General features: G+C 42.2%; 1 pseudogene; it reads right to left on the bottom strand.

Annotated features, from left to right (window-relative positions):
• LOC121924059 overlaps positions 1 to 18,419 on the bottom strand; it is a 35,088-nt pseudogene extending 16,669 nt beyond the window's left edge.
• Between the last annotated feature and the right edge of the window lie 1,155 nt (positions 18,420 to 19,574).

Genomic DNA, 19,574 nt, shown 5'->3' with positions numbered 1-19,574 from the left:
TTTAAAACAACACAGTTTAAAATTTCAAACAACTATGTCATTAAGCGGCAGTGCACAGAGTAATACAAGTTAGCTGCTTCCAGACAGGTAGCACAGCAGAACCATTATCTTTTGTATGTTTTATAGTAACTGTAAACTGATACTTCACATTATCCAAACATGGCACTTCAGTTTATATTACTACTGCTACGTCTTGTCCATACTGGCAGGAATTAAGGCAACATTGTTATAAATGTTGAGGTGGATACCATTTTATGACTCTGTTAATATTTTGCTGGGTGGATGTGTAGCAACCAAAAAGCTTAAAATGAATAACTTGCTGCAGCAACATCTAAGCTCAAATGAAGCTTTTTATATCTTTTTGGCCCAACCACCACTTCTGGGGCAGCAGGAAGCGTTGAAAGAGCAGGTCTTTATGGTTTAGAGCAGGGATGGGGAAAGTGCAATCTGTGGGCTACAGTGTGCCCCAAGCCTTTTTCCCACCCTGTGGGCCCTGAGAACATTCCCCAGCTTGGGCAATTTTCAGCCCAAAAATCATTGGAAAGGATAAAAGCTGCTCCAATCTGCAACATTTTTAACTCACCTGGCCTTCTAACCCCCCCCCCCCCCCCGTGGCTGAAACTCTTGAAAATGAATCCAGAGCATCTCCACATAATTTCCAGTATCAGTATGGCACAATACAGAGAAAAAAACAGCTACTGGCAGAGTTGCCCAGCCCTGGTCCATTCCCAGCTTCTCCAAGCACACTGCTGTCCTTGCTGCACGACTCCAGGGACTGTGAGTCCTCAGGGAAGGCTGACCAGTCCTAGGGCTGTGACTAAGCACTGGTCTGAGCTGAAGGGTCTGGAGCATCCCAGGTGGCGTGTCCCTGGTCTTTCAAGCTTAGGAATCTCCCAGTGCATTGGTCATGGCTGAGCTGATGTCTCATCTATCAGCCCTGCAGGTCTCTGGTCCACATTTAGGTTACTGCTGTGCTGCTGCGGACTCCTTTCTATCTTGTTTACAATTTTTTTCCTAATGATATTGTGTGTGCATGCGTATGTGTGTACATGTGTGCAATCTTCTAGTTGCCTGTCACTTATGGTGGCCCCAAGACTTTCATAGGGTTTTCATAGGCAAGGGACTATAATACTGAAAGATGGTTTTGCCAGTTCCTTCCTCTAAAATAGCCTACAGCACTTGGCATTTGTTGGCTGTCTCCCATCCACATACTAACCAGGGCTGACTCTGCATAACTCTCAAGATTAGAGAGATTGGTGCCCTAAAGGTATTTTTACAGTCTTACCCCTAAGGCAGAGTGGGGAAAATATGGGTCTTTTCCAGGTGCCTTCTCACCTCCCCCCCAATACTTTAAAATATTACAAATACAGCACTTTAGCCCACACACCCAAGGCCCAAGACTTCAGCATCCTTTAAAACACCTTTCTGGCGAAACAAACCTGGAAGTGATGCAACTTCATTCCATTGTGTGGGTGAAAATGGCCTCTTCCACAGCCACCCAACCGTAATACCCATGAAGTCCATTATTGATATATAACCTCAACAACAATGCAGTCATAAACCTATAATGCTATAATCTTAACCACCATGCAACACACAAGCCCTACTAGAGTCCTGCTCAGTGCTCATGTCTCAGGTAAAAAAGTATGGATGGAGGAGAGCAGATGGCAATGGCTAACCCCACCTCCATATTCACATGCTGATCCAAAGCTGTCAATTGAACCTGCTCCCTTACAATTTATACTTGTGTGTTTTGACTGTGTGATCTCATATTCTGCTGCTGCAGTGTATAGTGAGAGTGAACAGAACTGTAAATGTGGAGAGGCCACAGGGGCCATCTAAACCAACCCCACTCCATGCAGGAAAACACAACTAAAGCACCGCTGAAGACTGCCCACCCATTCTCTGTATTAAGACCTCCAAGGAGCGTTCAGCACCCTCCTAGGCAATAAATTTACTCTCCAACAGCTCTTGCTAGTCTTTAGTTGAATCTTTTCTTGTAATCTGAACCCATTTTTTTGTGATCTAGTCTCTGGAGCAACAGAAAACAAGATGACTCCATCTTCAACATCACATCCCTTCAATGTTTAAAAATGGCTGTCAGAATGGTTCAGTTCACAGCTCGGATCAAGACACAAGCAGATGTCGTACATATAATCTCCCCACCGCACTACTACTACTCAGGCTCTTTGTTAGAGCAATGGTCTGACTATGAACCAGTCTTCTAAGAACTCACTGGATCATAAATTCACCAAACGAGTCCACAATTTTACAATAAAAGGTCTGCCTTACCTTCTGTTAAAACAAACAAGACTCTGTATATAACACTGTGGAACTGGTACAAAGTGGTTAAGGATGATGACTATGGCATTACTACAGAAACACATGTTAGAAGCAAAGCAGATTAACAACAATGGTATTGATTTCCATCTTCCTTAATAGAAGTTTAGCATTACATCCAAACTACATTTAGAGAAATAAGCCAACTTCATAAATACATGTGGGTTTGTCTGAACAAATCATAGTTAGCCCTACCCATGTCTGCTTGAGACACAGACTACTACAGAAAACATATTATCGATTCTGCTGTAATCCACCTTGATTCCTCTGGGAAAAGGGCGGAATATAAATAAATTTAACTATTAAACTGTGCTTAGTTTAAAAGGGAAACAAAAATGCTTGCAATCGCCTTCTCATGGCTGGACTGGAGAAAGGCTGATGTTGATTGTGTGTTCAATCATTTCCAACTTATGGCAACTAAGGGGTTTTCTTAGCCAACTTGTTGTGAGGGTGTTTGCCACTGCCATCCGCCAAGGATGGAGGTGTGTGACTTGCCCAAGAGCTACCAGTAGATTTCCATGCCCAAGAGAGGATTCAAACCCTGGTGTCCTAGTCCAACACTCAACCCACACTGGCCACCTGAAAGAAAGAGAGGGGAAGGGATATATGGACATACTTCAAACAATTATATTAATTTGACCTAATGGCTTGCCCAATCTTAAGATTCCTGACAGAGGGATTGTCTTGGTGTGAGAGGGCATCTTGGTGACTGTTCCCAAGCTATGGAACTCTCTCCCACAGAAAGCTAAGTTGGTCCCCTCTCCTTTCAGAAGCAGGTAAAGACCTTATTTATTTATTTTTTATTTAAACAGCCATTTGATTGTAACTGTTTGTACAGAATACATCTTTTAAGGTGTGTGTGCTATACTATTATCCTTACTGTTTAATGCTTTTGAACCGTTTTAAATTGATCTTTTCTTGCTTGTGTGTTTTAAACATTTTATCAACACATTTCATTTATTTTTTATTTATTTATTTGCTCTACTATGTTTCTAACCTTGTTGTACCCACTCTGATTTCACTCAGGAAAAGAGACAACATAAAATAATAAATTTTTACCTTGAAATTAAAAAAATACAAGGTATATGAAGGAATTAAAGAAAAAAAATAATATGTTTGCATCTATTTCTTGAACTCCATGAAACCCATCCACAAACCTTCTACGAGTTTATGGACTCCTATCTGACTACTGTTCATACGGCATTTTTATACACAATAAATATCAACTATTTTGGCAAAACGGGAAGGATATGCAAAGCATAACTTGCTGTATGACACAAACTTTTGAGTGTTTATTTTCACCAATAAAATAAAATCCACAGCCAACACATATTCCAGATGGAATACATGGGAGGTTAAGGCAAATTTCTCTCTCTGATAAGTCCCTGTTTTATTGGACATACATATAAAGGATATTGCTTTACTGATGTCCAGCTGGACGACGCCGGTAGGATCTTCCAAAAAAACTTCCCCTTAAAAATAGGTACAGGGAATTAAGATCAAACTTCCCTTTCCATTACTCCACTTGAAGTGGAATTCCTTATTGCTCACTTTTATTCTCAGCAGCATCTAATTCACTGAAGACTTTGGAATTCCTATCTCTCTTCCAGTCACATTTGAAAACACAAATCTCACAGATTGTCATCATATGCTGAACAACAGTCATCCACAAAACCACTGATAGAGAGCTTACCTCCTTCAGCTGGGTTATCATGCCAAAACAATCACGTCCCACCTTTGGTGGTGCCAAGAGATTTCTATAGTTTTGAGCTAGAATCAGAGAAATCATTAAGGCCTAACGTACTCTGTTTTAAAGTACCATACTTCTTATTTATATTATTTATTTCATTTGTATGCTACCTTTCTCCCAGAAGGGACCCAAGGCAGCTCATGATAAAACATTTAAAAATTACAATAAAATTTAAAACAGTCAAAATAATCTAAAAAGAGCATAAAATACATATATAAAGTTAAAACAACATTGAAACACACATACTCCATAAACCCACCTGGTATGATTATATATTAAGCCTTGCTTAATAAAAAGTCTTGGCTTGTGATATGGCTTGGTTTACTTCATGTGATATTTCTCACTGATATTGCATGACAGGAATACCAAACATATAGACTATGGAATACAGCAACAGAGCTGATTCCCTCAGTCCTCTGAATGGCTGACCCATGATTATTGCAAACTGTACCTAAACCCACTGACTAAAAGGGCACAGGGAAAAGCCAGATTTTGGCCACTCTCTCCAGGCAGGGAACATCTCATTCATTTATCAGTGCTGAGGAGGAAAAGATTTCTCCTTGCTTTGTTCACACCACTTTGGGGCTTTGGGTGCAGAAAAGGATTTCCCAAGTAAGCAACAGTTCATTGAATAAGTGAGCAGACCATATGAAAAATAGGCATAAAATATTGAATTCACACAGAGTGTAACAACTTAAAAGGAAAGGAAACCTGTTACAGTACTACTTTCATTAATAAAATTAAAAAAATAAAAAATTTATTTATATTACCGCCCTTCTACAAATCAGGGCGGTGCACAACATTCCACAAGATACAATACATAAAAAATTATACATTCATATTAAAATGCAATAAAACACTCCAGCCAGCTTGCCACTGCGACGTAAAGGAGGGTGAGTTATTCGGGGCGCACATCAGGGTATGCCTGTTTGAAAGAAAGGTCTTCAGCCCCTTTTTGAACTGGCCGGGAGGTGCCGAGCGGAGCTCAATGGGCAGAGAGTTTCAGAGGTTGGGGGCGAGATGGAGAAAGTCCTCCTAGATGTAGAGACTAGTCTTGCCCCTGGGCCCTCAATAGCTGCTGCCCAGATGTTCTGGTTTGCGGGGTGGATTATATGGGGAGAGGCGGTCCTCTAGGTATCCTGGGCCCAAGCCATTTAGGGCTTTATAGGTTATAACCAACACCTTGTATTGCGCCGGAAGCGAATAGGCAGCCAGTGCAGATCTTTAAGCACTGGTGTTATATGACTGGCCCTGGGTATGCCAGTGACCAGTCTGGCTGCCATATTCTGTCCAATTGTAGCTTCCAGGTTGGTACAAGGGTTGCCCCATGTAGAGTGCGTTGCAGAAATCCAACGCAGAGGTTACCAGAGCATGTACTACAGTTTCAAGGTCCCTTGGCCTAGGTAGGGACGCAGCTGGTGTATCAGCCGAAGCTGATAGCAGGTGCTCCTGACTGTCGCCTCCACCTGAGGTGTAAGGTGGAGCGAAGAGTCAAGAAGCGAAGCCACCCCAGACGCGTACTGAGTCCTTCACGGAAGCGTGATCCCGTTCAGGACAGGTGGAACCACCGCCATCCTCGGGCCAGGAGAAACTATCACGAGCACCTCCGTTTTCTCTGGATTCAGACTGAGTCAGTTTTCCCTCATCCAGCCCATTACGACTCCAGACAGGCCACGAGAGGAGAGATGCCATCCCCGGTCACTGCATCAATCGGAGACATAGAGAAGACTATTTGGGTGTCTAAGCGTACTGATACCGTGCGCCCCATGACTCCGGATGATCTCTCCCAGCGGTTTCATGTAAATGTTGAGAGCATGGGAGACAGAATGGCTCCTCGAGGGACCCCAGATGTAAGGGCCCTCTTTCGGAGCACACGTCTCCCAGCTGCCATCTGGAACCTCCCAGAGAGGTAGGATCGGAACCACTGGAGCGCAGTGCCCCCGATTCCCACCTTGCAGGCGCTAAAGAAGGATACCTGGTCTATGGTATCGAAAGCCGCTGAGATGTCTAAGGCACCACAGGGACACGCTACCCCTGTCATGCCCAGACGGAGGTCATCGACCAAGGCGACCATAGCGAGTCTCAACCCATAGCCCACCCGAAAGCCGGTTTGAAATGGTCTAGATAATTAGACATGTTTTTCTAAATTGGTTACTCTAATGCAAAAAGGGCAACTTTCTGTGTCCCTAGCTGATCAGACTCTTACAGAAGAAATATTGTATCCTCAACTATCCAGTTTCCCATTGCCTAAAAAAAGGAGATAAATACTGTTCTCCTAGGCTACAACCACCACTGCCATATGTTAGTGGGCCAGATCTTCCACTTCAGTGTATCACATAAACAGAGTCTATTTGATCTGTGATGCCCTGGAATTTTCTTTGTTGTATCATAGAGTTTATCACACTATACTCTTAAAGTGCTACAATTCCACTTTGACTCCTCTAGCTGCCTCCGTTGCATTCTGGTATTGGCAGTTTTAAGGGGGGTATTTAGAATACCTGGAATTCTAAATACTCCTCCTTAAACTGCAAATCCCGAATGCAACAGGAGGCAGCTAGAGGAGTCAAAGTGGAATTGTAGCACTTTAAGAGTACAGTGTGATAAACATCATAGTGTCCATCTGCTTGAATTGCCGATCAGTAAAGGCCATGCATTGTTCACGTTTCGTTGGGAAAGACAAATACTTTCTTCTTGATGTTCCTTTCTTTTCTAATCTTAATTGCTGCTGAGTGGAGGAGATGCTAACACACACACACACACACACACACACACACACACACACACACACACCAGACATCTGCCCTTACCCTATGTTAGGCTTTACAAACCTCTATTGGTCTCAACGGAGGCTTGGACTGAGCAAGGTTGGAAGGATTAAGCACATGGATCACAGGGCAGAAAGTGTCATGAAGGACCCACACATGTCACTTGGCCACTGAGCTGACACAATATCCTGTGTGATATTAACAGGTTGAACCTACCTGGAATTTACTTCTGCTTTCATCTGGGTGTACCAATAGTGATGGTGTGAATATTCATGCCTATGGGTTCTCTGCATAGGATAAATATGAGTGAATTTTTAAAAAGTCATTATATGTTATAGGAAAACTTCTTTTTCCATGCAAAGTTAGTTATCACATGTTTTTATTCAGCAATAATCATGGCCCATGTAAAGAACTGAGTCTGAGTCACATACAAAAAACACTTTGAACTAGAGGCAATATATCTCTGAATATCATTTGTTGGGGGTGCTTGGGAGGGGGAGACAAGAGGGGCAGGCTATTGACATCCAGCCCTGGTAGAGCAACTTGGAAGCATCTGATTGGCCACTGTGGGAGAAGGATGCTAAACCTCATAAGCCCTGAGTATGATTCAGCCTCCCAGATCATCCCATGCTTTTAATGTAATTATATAATGAAGTAGCTTCTGTACCATGGAAGTGTATGCCAGAATTAATGTGTTTTGTTTGTAAGGCACTGTAAGACGGTTTGTAGTTTTTCCTGCAAGACTGCAGGCTCACAGTTTATCTTCTTAAGATATTGGAATGAAAATTGAAATGTTCATCACAGCAGCCCTGGATTTGATGATATATTTCTCTCTTATTTTCAAATTAAATCAACTGTTCATTTTGGTTCCCACTTAGTATCCATTGGGGTTTGGTTCTAGGAACCCCCCCCCCCCCATGGATACCAAAACCCGTGAATGTTCAAGTCCCATTAAATACAATGGATAGTAAAATGGTGACTCTTATATAAAATGGCAAAATCAAGGTTTGCTTTTTGGAATTTATGTATCTTTTGAACATTTTCAAGCCATGGATGCTTGAATCCATCAGTTGAAAATGTGTGGATTCATATTTCATATTCCAACTGCAACTTTCCCAAGAATACAAATCTGCTCTTTATGACTGTTTCCCCTTTGAGTTATATAACTTCAGATCTTTATTCCAAATTCTGTATACAGTGGTGCCCCGGGATACGAAATGATCGCGTTACGAAATTTCCGGGGTACGAAAAAGTTAGATTGGAAAAAACTGTTCCGGGTTACGATATTTTTTTCGGGTTACGAAATTTATTTCGGCGCGAAATTCAAACGCAAAGCGCGGCTAGCGGCTTTCCAGCGCTAACGGAAAGCCTTTTCGGGTTGCGAAATTATCGGGTTACGAACGGAACGGCGGAACGAATTAATTTCGTAACCCGAGGTAGCACTGTACATCTTTCTGAAATGATGGGGCTTTTAAAAATTCTAGCTTTAAGTCAGACTTTGGAAAAATTACTGTTTTAGATTACAACTATGGGACACTGGCAATACTGTCTGAGAGTTGTAGTCTCTCAGAGTAACCTTTCCATAGCTTGGCTTTAAGCATTAAATGGACTAAATTGGCTTCGGGTTTTTTCTCACCTGCTGCACAATGATGTGTCGCTCACGAAACAATTCTGCTTTATCTCTGGCAGAGCCAAATAAATTGGGTGCAGGGTGGCCGGTCATTGATAGACTGAAAGAAATGGCACAGAGACTTGTGTAAACTTTAAAAAGAACAATCATGAAAACTGTGTCAATTATAGGAGGAAAAATGGGGAAAAAATGTTGTTTGTTTTGTGTCAAGTCAACCCTGACTTACATTGAACCTATCCTAGGGCTTTCTGGGCAAGATTTCTTCAGAGGAGGTTTGCCATTGCCTTCCCCAAGAGGCTGAGAGAGTGTGACTTATCCAGTGGGTTTCAATGGCTGATGGAGCTGGTCACCCAGAGTCCTAGTCCAATGCTTAAACCGCTACACAATGCTGACTCTAAAAAATAAAACTTGGGAGGAGGCAAGACTTTTTTTAGAAGAAGTTTGCCATTGGTTTTCTTCTGAGGCTGAGAGAGTGTAATTTGGCCAATGTTATCCAGAGGGTTTCAATGGCTGGCAGGGCTGGACTCCCAGGGACTTAGTCCAATGCTCAAATCACTAGACAATGCTGACTCTAAAAAGCAGTTTTCTTGCTGAGAGAGTGTGACTTGCCCAAAGTCACCCAGTGGCTGAGCAGAGATTTGAATCCTAGCCTCTGAGAATCCAGCACTCAACCCATTACACCATGCTGGCTCTCTCACTGGCACAGTTTATTCAGAGGTTTGCCGCCATTGCTTTCCCTTAAGGCTGAGAGAATGAGACTAGTCCAAGATTGCCTAGTGGGTTTCAAGGGCTGAGGAGGTGTTTTGAACCCTGGTCTCCCAGAGTCTTAGTGTGGCATTCAAACCACTGTACCATACTGGATCTTTTCATTATCAGTTTCATTTTCATGCAGCTTTCCATGTCATAAGTCAAACTTGGGCCGAGGGTCTACAAAAGAGTGCTATGAAATGTAACATTGTTTGGTTTCCAAACTCTTAAAAACTTACAGAGGGAGGACTTACGGTAGAAATTTCTTTCTCTCAGCATTGTAAACATATCGTGGGATATCAAAAGCTCCAATGATGTTGAAAACATGTTCCCTGTGAGAAAATCAAATGCAGAAAAAGGCACATTTGAAAGCTTTCCGTGAAAAAAAAAGACACTTCAAAAATAAATTGCTGTAGCATTCTGCAATACTGACATCTCGTTTTTACATATGCAGTGAAATCATTTGACACTCTTTTCAACAAGGAGAGCATAGTTATGGTGATTTTCAGTTTCTACAGCTAGGTACAAAGAAAATCACTGTTTGTGGAATGACTGTAAGATTGCTTGTTAGATTGAGGACTAATTTACAGTCCCTTTGGTATGCCAAGTGGGCTGAAGTGAGCTATTTGGTTTATACTGAAGTGCTCATCTTAGAGTCTAAATATCACACACAAACACAAATAACAAGAATTCCACAGTCAACCTCTTTGTAGTGAAGCAGTGATGAAGTGTCACTCAATTCACTTGTACAACTTGTTTTATCCTGCATCTTTTCTGCTCCAAGTCCTTCCCATAGTGCTCCACATGCATGTTTGAAAAAACACTATCTTTCCTAAGTGAAAGCAGGTTGCTGTATACATGAACAGAGTTCTGTTGAGGACATTTGCACACATAAGCTTCCTTTACGTGAGCAGATGTGCTATTTGAGCACTGTGGGGGGCTTGGCATTCCCTCCCTCCACAAAGCCCAAAGCACACACACACCGAATTTTTGAAGCTGCCCCATTAGACCATTCTGTGCTTCAGGGCAGACAGGCAGACTCTAAGAAGCATCTAGCTACATCCCAAAAACCAAATGCAAAATGATGACATGAAGCCAATGATTGAAATCATAATTTTGCATTTGGCTTTAGGAACATTGCCAGGTGCTTCTCCAAGCTTGCCTGCTTGCCACAAAGCATGGAATGGCCATTGAAGTGTTTTCAGTCAAGGGGAAGATGCATGATCAGCACAGCATATGCCCACATGCAGATATTTACACTATACTTAGGGGATGTAGGACAGAAGGTGAAAGCCATCTGTTTAGTGCCCTGATCACACAACACCTTCTCTCCTGAAGACACACAATCCCTATGCTTGAAGAAACTATGAGTGCGGGCTATCAGGAATGTGACAGGGAAGGAACGTAAGAGACAATACATCCCTGGTCCCTCCAGTCACACAATGAAAAATATGTCAGTGGAAATCCCTCTTCACCTGATCAGGGCTTTCATTAACATGCATCTGAAGCCTACTATATACAGGGCAAACTAAAATCCCTTGGGTCCCATATTGAGGGCAGTCATAAAATAAAATAAAAATAAATTTTACTTTTGGATGACAGGGATAATGTCATTTGCACAAAAATTATGTAACAGGTAGTAATGTTGTTACTTTTTCAATGTTATCAATCAATGTTCACTCATTATTTCTAAAATTTACTTGTTACTTCTAAAATGTTGTTTGAATGTTATGGGGTGAATTTTTAATCATGTACAAGTCGTCCCTCCGTTCTCACGGACATGAGACCCGTGGTCTTGAATATTCACGGGGGGGCAACCTGTATTAATTTCAATTGGGTGTGCCCCTGTGGTGTGCGCCTTGCACATGCTCACAAGCACATTCAAGCCTATGGGCTTGAATATCAGCAAGTCTCCGTTTTTTGCAAGGGGGGGAGAACGAATCCCCGCAAAAACAGAGGGCCAACTATATTTACTCTCACCTGTATTTTGTAAAATAGTAACTAAAACATACTATGTTAATAATGTATTAATAATACAGTACATTATCTTTAACTGAACAAGCAGTATCAAATGTATTACTTTGAAAATACTAAGCAGTAACATGAATACATTCCTTTAAAAATGTCTTAAGTTCCTGGGGGGGAAGCAGCTGCAAGATATTATTGGCTATATTTCCATATGATAAACCAGGTACCTTGGCATATTAAATGACAACGTGAACTGCTTGCATAGGCCCTTGGTATCCACTGGGGGTTGGTTTCAGAACTCCCTTGGATACTCAAATCTATGAATGCTCATTATATACAATGGGGAAGTAAAATAGTGTCCCTTATATAAAATGGCAAAATCAAGATTGGCTTTTTGGATTCTTTTGAGGGGACACGGGAAATATTTTCAAGTTGTGGTTGGTTGCATCTGTGAATGCAGAATCTGAGGATACAAAGGGCTGACTGTACATGCAACTCACTCATTACCATTTCATACTCGTCTTTGCACAAACAGATGAGCACACCAGGTATTCATGTTTGAACCCTGAATTATCATTCAGTGATTGTTTCCAAACAAGCCAGGATCACAGACCAGCTTTAAATCAGATGTTATTGTTGGGTTACAAACCCTGCAATAAACCATAATAAAAAATTTGGACTTTCACAATATTCTTCCCTTTCTAGATTATTTAGCTGTTCATGCAAAAGAAGTAATGAAAGGGTCTGTGTTCAGAATTTGTTCACATTGTGATTTAATAAGCCCATATTCCCTCCTTAATAATGGTGCATTTAGTCATGCAAACTTGCTAATACTGTTTCTGAAACTTCTCTTCCAAATAGTATTAGCAAATACTCTGGGATATGCAATACAGCCATTGTCTGCACAAGATTACAATCCCCCTGAGACTTCTACCTTCTAACGGAAGAATTAATGTTAATGAGATTTAAATCTGAAAGCTCAAATGAACCAAGGTAAAAGGAAGCAAACAAGACAATGAACTGAATTAGATTGCATCAAAAGCTCCTGCTTGATTTGCTCATTTCAGTAAATGAATTTGTGCAAACAAACGTACATGGTTTCATCTACAGACTGGCTGCATTCCAGGACTGCCGCTTCCACCATGGACTTTTCAATCATGTTACATGACACTAAAAAGAACATTGTGAAAATTAAAATGGTACCCATTGCAATTACTAGAAACACAAAGCTCATTTACAAAGCTTATTATATCACTTCAAAGTAAAATACTAACACATTAGAATCTTTTCAGTTGCTGCAGTTGCTTGTGATTTACCAGAACTACTCTGATGAGTACAAGGAGACAAACATGTTGTAAGTGAAGCTGGACTGACAAACAAGGGCAAGGGGTGTCAAGTTGCATTCAATCATGCCTGCTATTTGACAGTACAATTAATCAGTCGTATTGTGTGTTGCATGTCTGTTTAACTCTTTTCTTCCCTGTGTTACAGGATAAAATCACAGCCGGTGTAGTTCCACCTTTCAGCTGTTCCCAGACTGACTGAGATTTGGGGGGCATGTGATAATGGGGCGTCTCCCATTATCTGGGCAGTTCACAAACTCTCCCCTGCAAGTAGCATAGGGTTAATGAGGTGATGAGGCTAAGATACATTTTAATGAGGCTCAGCATTACAGAGATTGTAATAATAATAATAATAATAATAATAATAATAATAATATAGTTTATTTGTATCCTGCTTTTCCAAAACCTGATCAAAGCGGCGAACAACAGCATGTTGTAGAGCCATAATGCTTCATATTGAATATTTATACAGTCATACCTCTGTTAGGAACGTAGATGTGTTCCTGGGTATTAATTCTTTAACAGAAAATCCAGCATCGTAGGCAGAAATAGCATGAGAAGAATAGAGATAGTTCCCAATACCACAAAAAAGAAGAAAAGGTCAACAGGCTCTATCAAACTTTTAGTTTAACACAATAGGCACCTGTGAAATGAAACAACTGTGTCAGGGAAGCCTTGCTTAAGTAAACACAAATATGTTGAACCTTTAGAGACTTGAAAGCTGCTCCAATAAACATTCAGGGATAATTTCCCCCTCCCCCTTTCAACACTTTCCACTTTTCTTATTATTTCTATTTTGGTGGCCAAACTTCTAAATCTATGCTTTTCTAACACGTTGGGTTAGCTGTTGGCCTCTTATCTCTCTCCTTTTGCTGTTTGTGCATGCTCAGAAAGGGATTCTGGAGACAGCTGCTGGTGTGCCTCTTCTGCTGTAGCAAGGCCCAGACAGCTCCCATAGGATGGGCTACAGTAGGATCACATTCTTTCCCAGTTCAAGATTTATTTACCCCATATGCTCTGTTGCAACCCAGCCCCTAAAGTCTGTGTTTCTCCAGTCCTCTTTCACCATCCTCTCAGTGTCAATGCTGTTACAAATCTTCCAGCTAGATAGAGGATGAGGAGGGAAAGGGAAGGTGTAAAAAGGACCTTCACTTTCCGAGCCATAGTTAACTGAGAAAACCCTTAATACAGATCATGAAAAGAGCAGGGTGAAGGGAGGGTGTCTGCTGTATGTTACAGACGCTCCCCTCCCCAATGCAAAGAAGAAAACACAGAGTATAGAAGGAGCAAAATTACCCCGAAATCACTTGTAGCAAGTCAAGAATCAGCAAAAAATCCCATGCGCCAAATTGTCTATGCAGGACTGCTGTAAAGAGACCCATGATGTCTACCCAATGGCGAGTTTCCACATGAGAGTGTATATAGCCCTGAAGAGATAGGCACTGCTAATTAGTAGTTACAGGCTGAAACACTGTTCTTAGCTCCCCCACCCCTTGAACTGCACAAGTCCCTTGTATGGCACACCTGTGGCATGCATATGAAACATATGGTACACCAGTGGTGCTCGTACCAGCTTTAATACTGAGGTCAGGTCCCAACTGTACCCTCACCCTGGCACCAAGTTACCAATGAGCTATTGGGCTTGCACACACAGGTTTACATCTTAAAAACACCATGACTGCAGATCATGATTCCTTTTGAAGAATATCAGCATGCAGTCTTAATTCATCTTCCACATGAATTAATGTTAGTCAGCCAAAGCACACACTCTGGTCTCCTTTTATCTCCTGATTTGGTTATTCTGTGAATTTCAGTAAGGTACAGAACCTGTCCATTAGATTAGAATGCAGTTGTTCATACCAGCACTATGCTGAATTCTGAACAACCCATGAAGGTGAGAGTGGTCCACCCACAGAGCTCACTGAACAAGAACAATAGAGTAGAAAGTGAAGTTAAAAGAGAGTTAGTGATAATAAACTGTTTAGGATCTTTTCTTTAGGTAGCAGATTGTGTAAAGATCATTCCTTTACCCATTATTTACAATTAAATCACATGTATCTGATTCTATCATATATAATGTCCCCATGACTACCAGGCATATTTTACAAAGAAGCAGAACAAGAGTACTGAACTTACTGTAAATAAACACTAGAAAGCACTAGATCTGTTATGGCGAACGCGTTGCACACGTGCCACAGGTGGCACACGGTGCGATTTCACCAGGCACGGGGCGAGGGAGAAGGTGGAATGGGTGCGTGCCCCTTCCGCCTCCTCCCTACCATTTTTGGGCCTCCCGCTGTCTCTCTGAGAGACAGCGGGAAGCCAGAAAATGGCACCTGGGAGGAGGAGACAGAGGCGCATGCACGTCTGACTGCTCCTCCTAGCCCTCTTCACTCCTGGCTTCCCTTCGCTCCGCTCGAAAGGGCTCCATGGAGCCATTTCGCGCAGAGCGAAGGGTGAGGAGAAAGGGGCTGGGACGTGTGCCCAGCCTCCTCCTCCTCCCGGCTTCCCTTCGCTCACCGCAAAAGGGCTCCACAACGCCCTTTCTTGGCGAGCGAAGGCCGAGGAGGAGGGGGCTGGGATGCCGGAGGACAGCGCGCCGTCCTCCACGGCCCTTTTGCTGGCCTGTGACGGCCCCAGAAGACGACCCTCTGAAAAGGGGATGGAAGCCCCGCCCCAGCCCCCAGCCCCCGGCACGCGAACTGAAAAAGGTTCGCCATCACTGCACTAGATATTCCAGGTATTTCTAAACCAAATGTTCTAATGAAACCACATTAGCGATCCACTTTCCAAGAAGACATAGCCGTCTCCTGGATTGGCACACAGAAGGAAGACCCTCTCCAGTATATTTTGCATTGTTATTTATTTTGAAAGTAATGCAACCCAAAAATAACCCATCTTGTAATCACAAATAGCACAGAAGCCCCACAGACTTATAGGGATCCCCATCTTTCCTCCTTAAACAATCTTAGAAAATGGAGAATTCTACTCACAAGGTTGTTTTTCAACAGCATCAATGATATTTTCTATCGTAGCTTCAAGCTCCACTTCATTAGCTGCTTGAAGAGCTTCGGTGAGATACTTAGTAGCTTCACTGATTAAAGAAAAAGAAAAACAATTAGCCAAGATTAGCGAAGTAAAAAGCTGTCAGTCTACTTATCATTGTCTTTTCCAGAATTCCACCAAACTCCGGTTCCATCCTATCAGTGGTTACAAACCATTTTTTTCCTATGTAGAATTTGGTATATATTTTAGTGAATTCTTTATGTTTTTTTAAATACAGTTTTCCCATTAAAATGTGCTTCTATCGATTTTTCAAATGCATGCATATTCAATCTTGCACATTTTTGAAATGTACATGTGGCTTTATAATACATTGTAAGCATAAGAAATGTATAAATTTCCAAGACAAAATACAGTCGCACCTCCGTTTTCATGGAGATCCTTTCTGGACCCCCCATGCGCAAAAATAGAAACTTGCTGATATTCAAGCCCCATTGGCTTGAATGGGGGCACGCCCCATTTTGTCCCCCTCCATTTGCTGCCCGCAAATGAATGAGGAACGCTAATTTCAAGGGGCAACTGTATACTCCACGATGCCTGAGAAGTTGGGAAATAGATGTAGCACCATCATGAAATGCCTTTCGCATCCAACACAGCAAACATAGTCAAAAACTTCTTATGCCTTCCTATGACAGTGGCACATGTCATTCCCATCAGAAATGACAGCATCCTGACAGATGGGACTAGAACATGGGTAGGCAACTGGGGAGGGGTGGGGGCCATTTTCTCCATTCACCTCCACTAGCAGGACATACTGTCATGTTTCAAAGTGCCAAAAGGGATGTCACATCACTTCCGTTTGCCATTCAGGCCATTGTTTTTGTTGCTTTGGCGGCAATGTGGTGTGGAGCTCAGAGGCAAGTAAACCATGGCATTTGTGGCCAGTTTAGGCTGGATTTGGCCAGTTTTAACATTTAAAAAATACCCCCTTCCCCCCCCAAATTGGTGCAAATAATTATTTGAATTGGGCTCTGAGGATCTTCAGGAGCCATTCTTTGGGATCCCAAGGACTCAGAAATCACACTTTGCAGCTGACACTTTCAGTCTGGACCTGACCACTCCATTGTTCGTTCCCAGCATCTTTGAAATAATACGCCAAGATTTTTGATTTTATAGTGATTTTCTATTAAAGTACTGTATTATGCATCTTTGAAACCAGGCTTCTCACACAGCTGCCAGGATCTAGTTAAGTATCCTCAAAAATTGTGAGGGACGGAGAATACTTTTAGCTAGCACAGGAAACTGGAATGAATTAAACCAGCAATTCTTAAGATTTCCAGCAGATTTTACAGCTGATCAGACCAGAGAGCTTCTTGCGAAGAGTTGTTTTGTGTAGTATGATCAAGCGTCCTCCTTTTCCAGGACACAACTTACATTGCAACCTCCTGTCCAGGAGGAACAGCATTCCTAGACTCTATAGAAACTAACTGAAAGCATGAGCATTTCTAGACTCTGTAGTCTACTTCCTCAGAGGCATTTAGCCTAAACTTACACTAAATGCATCTGAGGAAGTAGACTGATGTCTACAAAAGCTCATGCTACCAACTTCTTTCTTTCAGTCTCAAAGGGGCTACAAGATCTCTCTATATACTGATTCTACACACTAACACAGCTATATCTTTCAATTATATGAGTGTTGTTAGCTTTGATTTGATAAATGTCCTACTTTTTTCTTGAACCGCTTACACTTTGTGGTGCCTTGTCCTCCTTTGAGGTTATGACATCTGCTCACCCTGAACAAGGCACCACAAAATGTAGGACATCCAAGAAAAATGCAGGACATGACCAAAGAAAAAGCTTTACACACTCCTATCAATCAATATAAATGTGTGCTTCTCAGTAATGCTCAAAATGGAGGACATTATGGAATCCCTCTTGGACAGAAGCCTGGAATGTAGGACCGGTCTGGGAAAAGGAGGACATGTCTGGTCACTCCGGTTGTGTGACAAGGAACCCCTGCCTACACAACCCTTAAAGCAGTGGAATCCAAACTCTGGTCCTCCAGGTTCTGGGACTTCAACTCCCAGAAGCCCCATCCAGCTTGACCTGCAGCCAGCAATTCTGGGAGCTGAAGTCCAAAACATCTGGAGGAGGACCTACGTTTAGGCAACATTGCCTTAAAGCAGTGGTTCCCAAACTTTGGCCCTCCAGATGTTTTTGGACTTCAACCCCCAGAATCCCTTCCTGTAGGCCAAGCTGGTGGGGGTTTCTGGGAGCTGGAGTCCAAAACATCTGGAGGACCAAAATTTGAGAAGCATTGCCTTAAAGCAGTGGTCCCCAAACTGTGCCCTTTAAGAGCCCTTTTGGACTTCATCTCCCAGAAGCCTCAGCCATGTTGGCCAATAGCCTGGGATTCTGGGAGCTGAAGTCCAAAATCCCCAGATTTCAGTCTGGAGCCTTCCTTGATTTCTGGATTAGTGTAGTAGTAGTAGTAGTAGTAGTAGTATGTGTGGCTGTCTGAAGGAAGGCAGGCAAGCAGGCCTCCTACTCACGCGCGGAGCAGCAAGCCGTGCATCTTGAAGGCAGAGGCCACTTTGCGCCTCAGCTTCTCCTCAGCCCCGGCGCAGGCGGACGCCATTTTGAACGCTTCCCGCCGCCACTAAAGAGGCCTCCCTCCCCGCCTCCAGACGGTCTGGCCAGGCCCGCCTTCCCTCCCTTTCTCGCCTCCTCCTCTCTGAGAGGGAAAAGGGGATGGCATGGCAGGCCTCGCCTCGCCTCCGAAAAGGAGGCGCCTTTTCTGAGGGAGACTCACAGGCAGAGCCCGGTCTCCTACTTGCAAAAGTTTATTCAGAACGAAGTCATCCTAAGCCTATTCCCGCAGGTTTAAGGCTCCTCCACACACACCATTAGATAGATATAGATATACACACTCAAACACAGACTGCATTATTTCTACAGTGCACCCTATATTTTATATACTATATTATGTAGTATATATATGTGTGTGTGTGTGTACTGTATATGTTGGTTTCAGGTTATTCCCTGGGGCTTAAAGCTCTTCCAGACTACATCATTTTATAATACACACACACACAACATTATTTCTACAGTGTAGAAATGCACTCTATAGTATATATATACCATATAGTATATATATAGACAGTATATGTGTGTACATATATAAATGTGCACATATATGTGTATGTATGTGTCGAGTCGACACACATATATATGTCATCTTCAGGGTATTCCCTGGGTCTTACTCTTAATGCTCTTCCACACTACATCATTATATATATATATATATATATATATACACACACATTATTTTGCAGTGCAGATGCACCCTATAGTATGTGTATGAGTATATATATATATGTGTAGGTTACTCAGCTTCATAGTACAGTATAGAGGCTCTACCACACTACACCATTTTAATGCCATTTTATGTGTCTGCGTGTGTACACTCTTCCCTCCACGTTTGCAGCTTTGATTTTTGCAGATTTAATTATTCAGATTTTATTAATATGTTCTCTCTAGGAATCTCTAGGTCCTCCAGCACAACTCTATAGTCAGCTTTAACCAAAAGTCTCACTGAAGGGCCTAGAGATTCCTAGAGAGAACACTCCAATGGGCATTTGCTGCCTTTCCAGAGCAGTTTTATGGCCAATGTTTGGCAGATGTTGACCACAGAGTTGCACTGGAGGACCTAGAGATTCCTAGAGAGGTGTTCTCTCAGAGGCCCATAGCATTGAGCCATGGTCTCAAACTGGATTATGTCTTTCTCTGTGTTTTGGACCGTTATTTCTTGTGTGTGCATGTGTCTATATATTTTATTATTTCTAACAGTGGGAGGGTTTAGGGGCTAATGTAATCTTTTTATTGTGTTTCTGCATTTTTACTTATGTTGTAACCCCACCTCGATCCCTAGGGAGAGAGGCGGAAAATATAAATAAATCATATATATATATATATATATATATAATGTTTTTGCATGTTTATGTCTTATACTAAAGACTGAATAAAGT

The sequence above is a fragment of the Sceloporus undulatus genome, chromosome 1 (genome assembly GCF_019175285.1).
Source record: "Sceloporus undulatus isolate JIND9_A2432 ecotype Alabama chromosome 1, SceUnd_v1.1, whole genome shotgun sequence".
NCBI classification, from domain to species: Eukaryota; Metazoa; Chordata; class Lepidosauria; order Squamata; family Phrynosomatidae; genus Sceloporus; species Sceloporus undulatus.
Note: the sequence above shows the minus strand (reverse complement) of the source record. Positions and strands in the feature narration are given on the sequence as shown.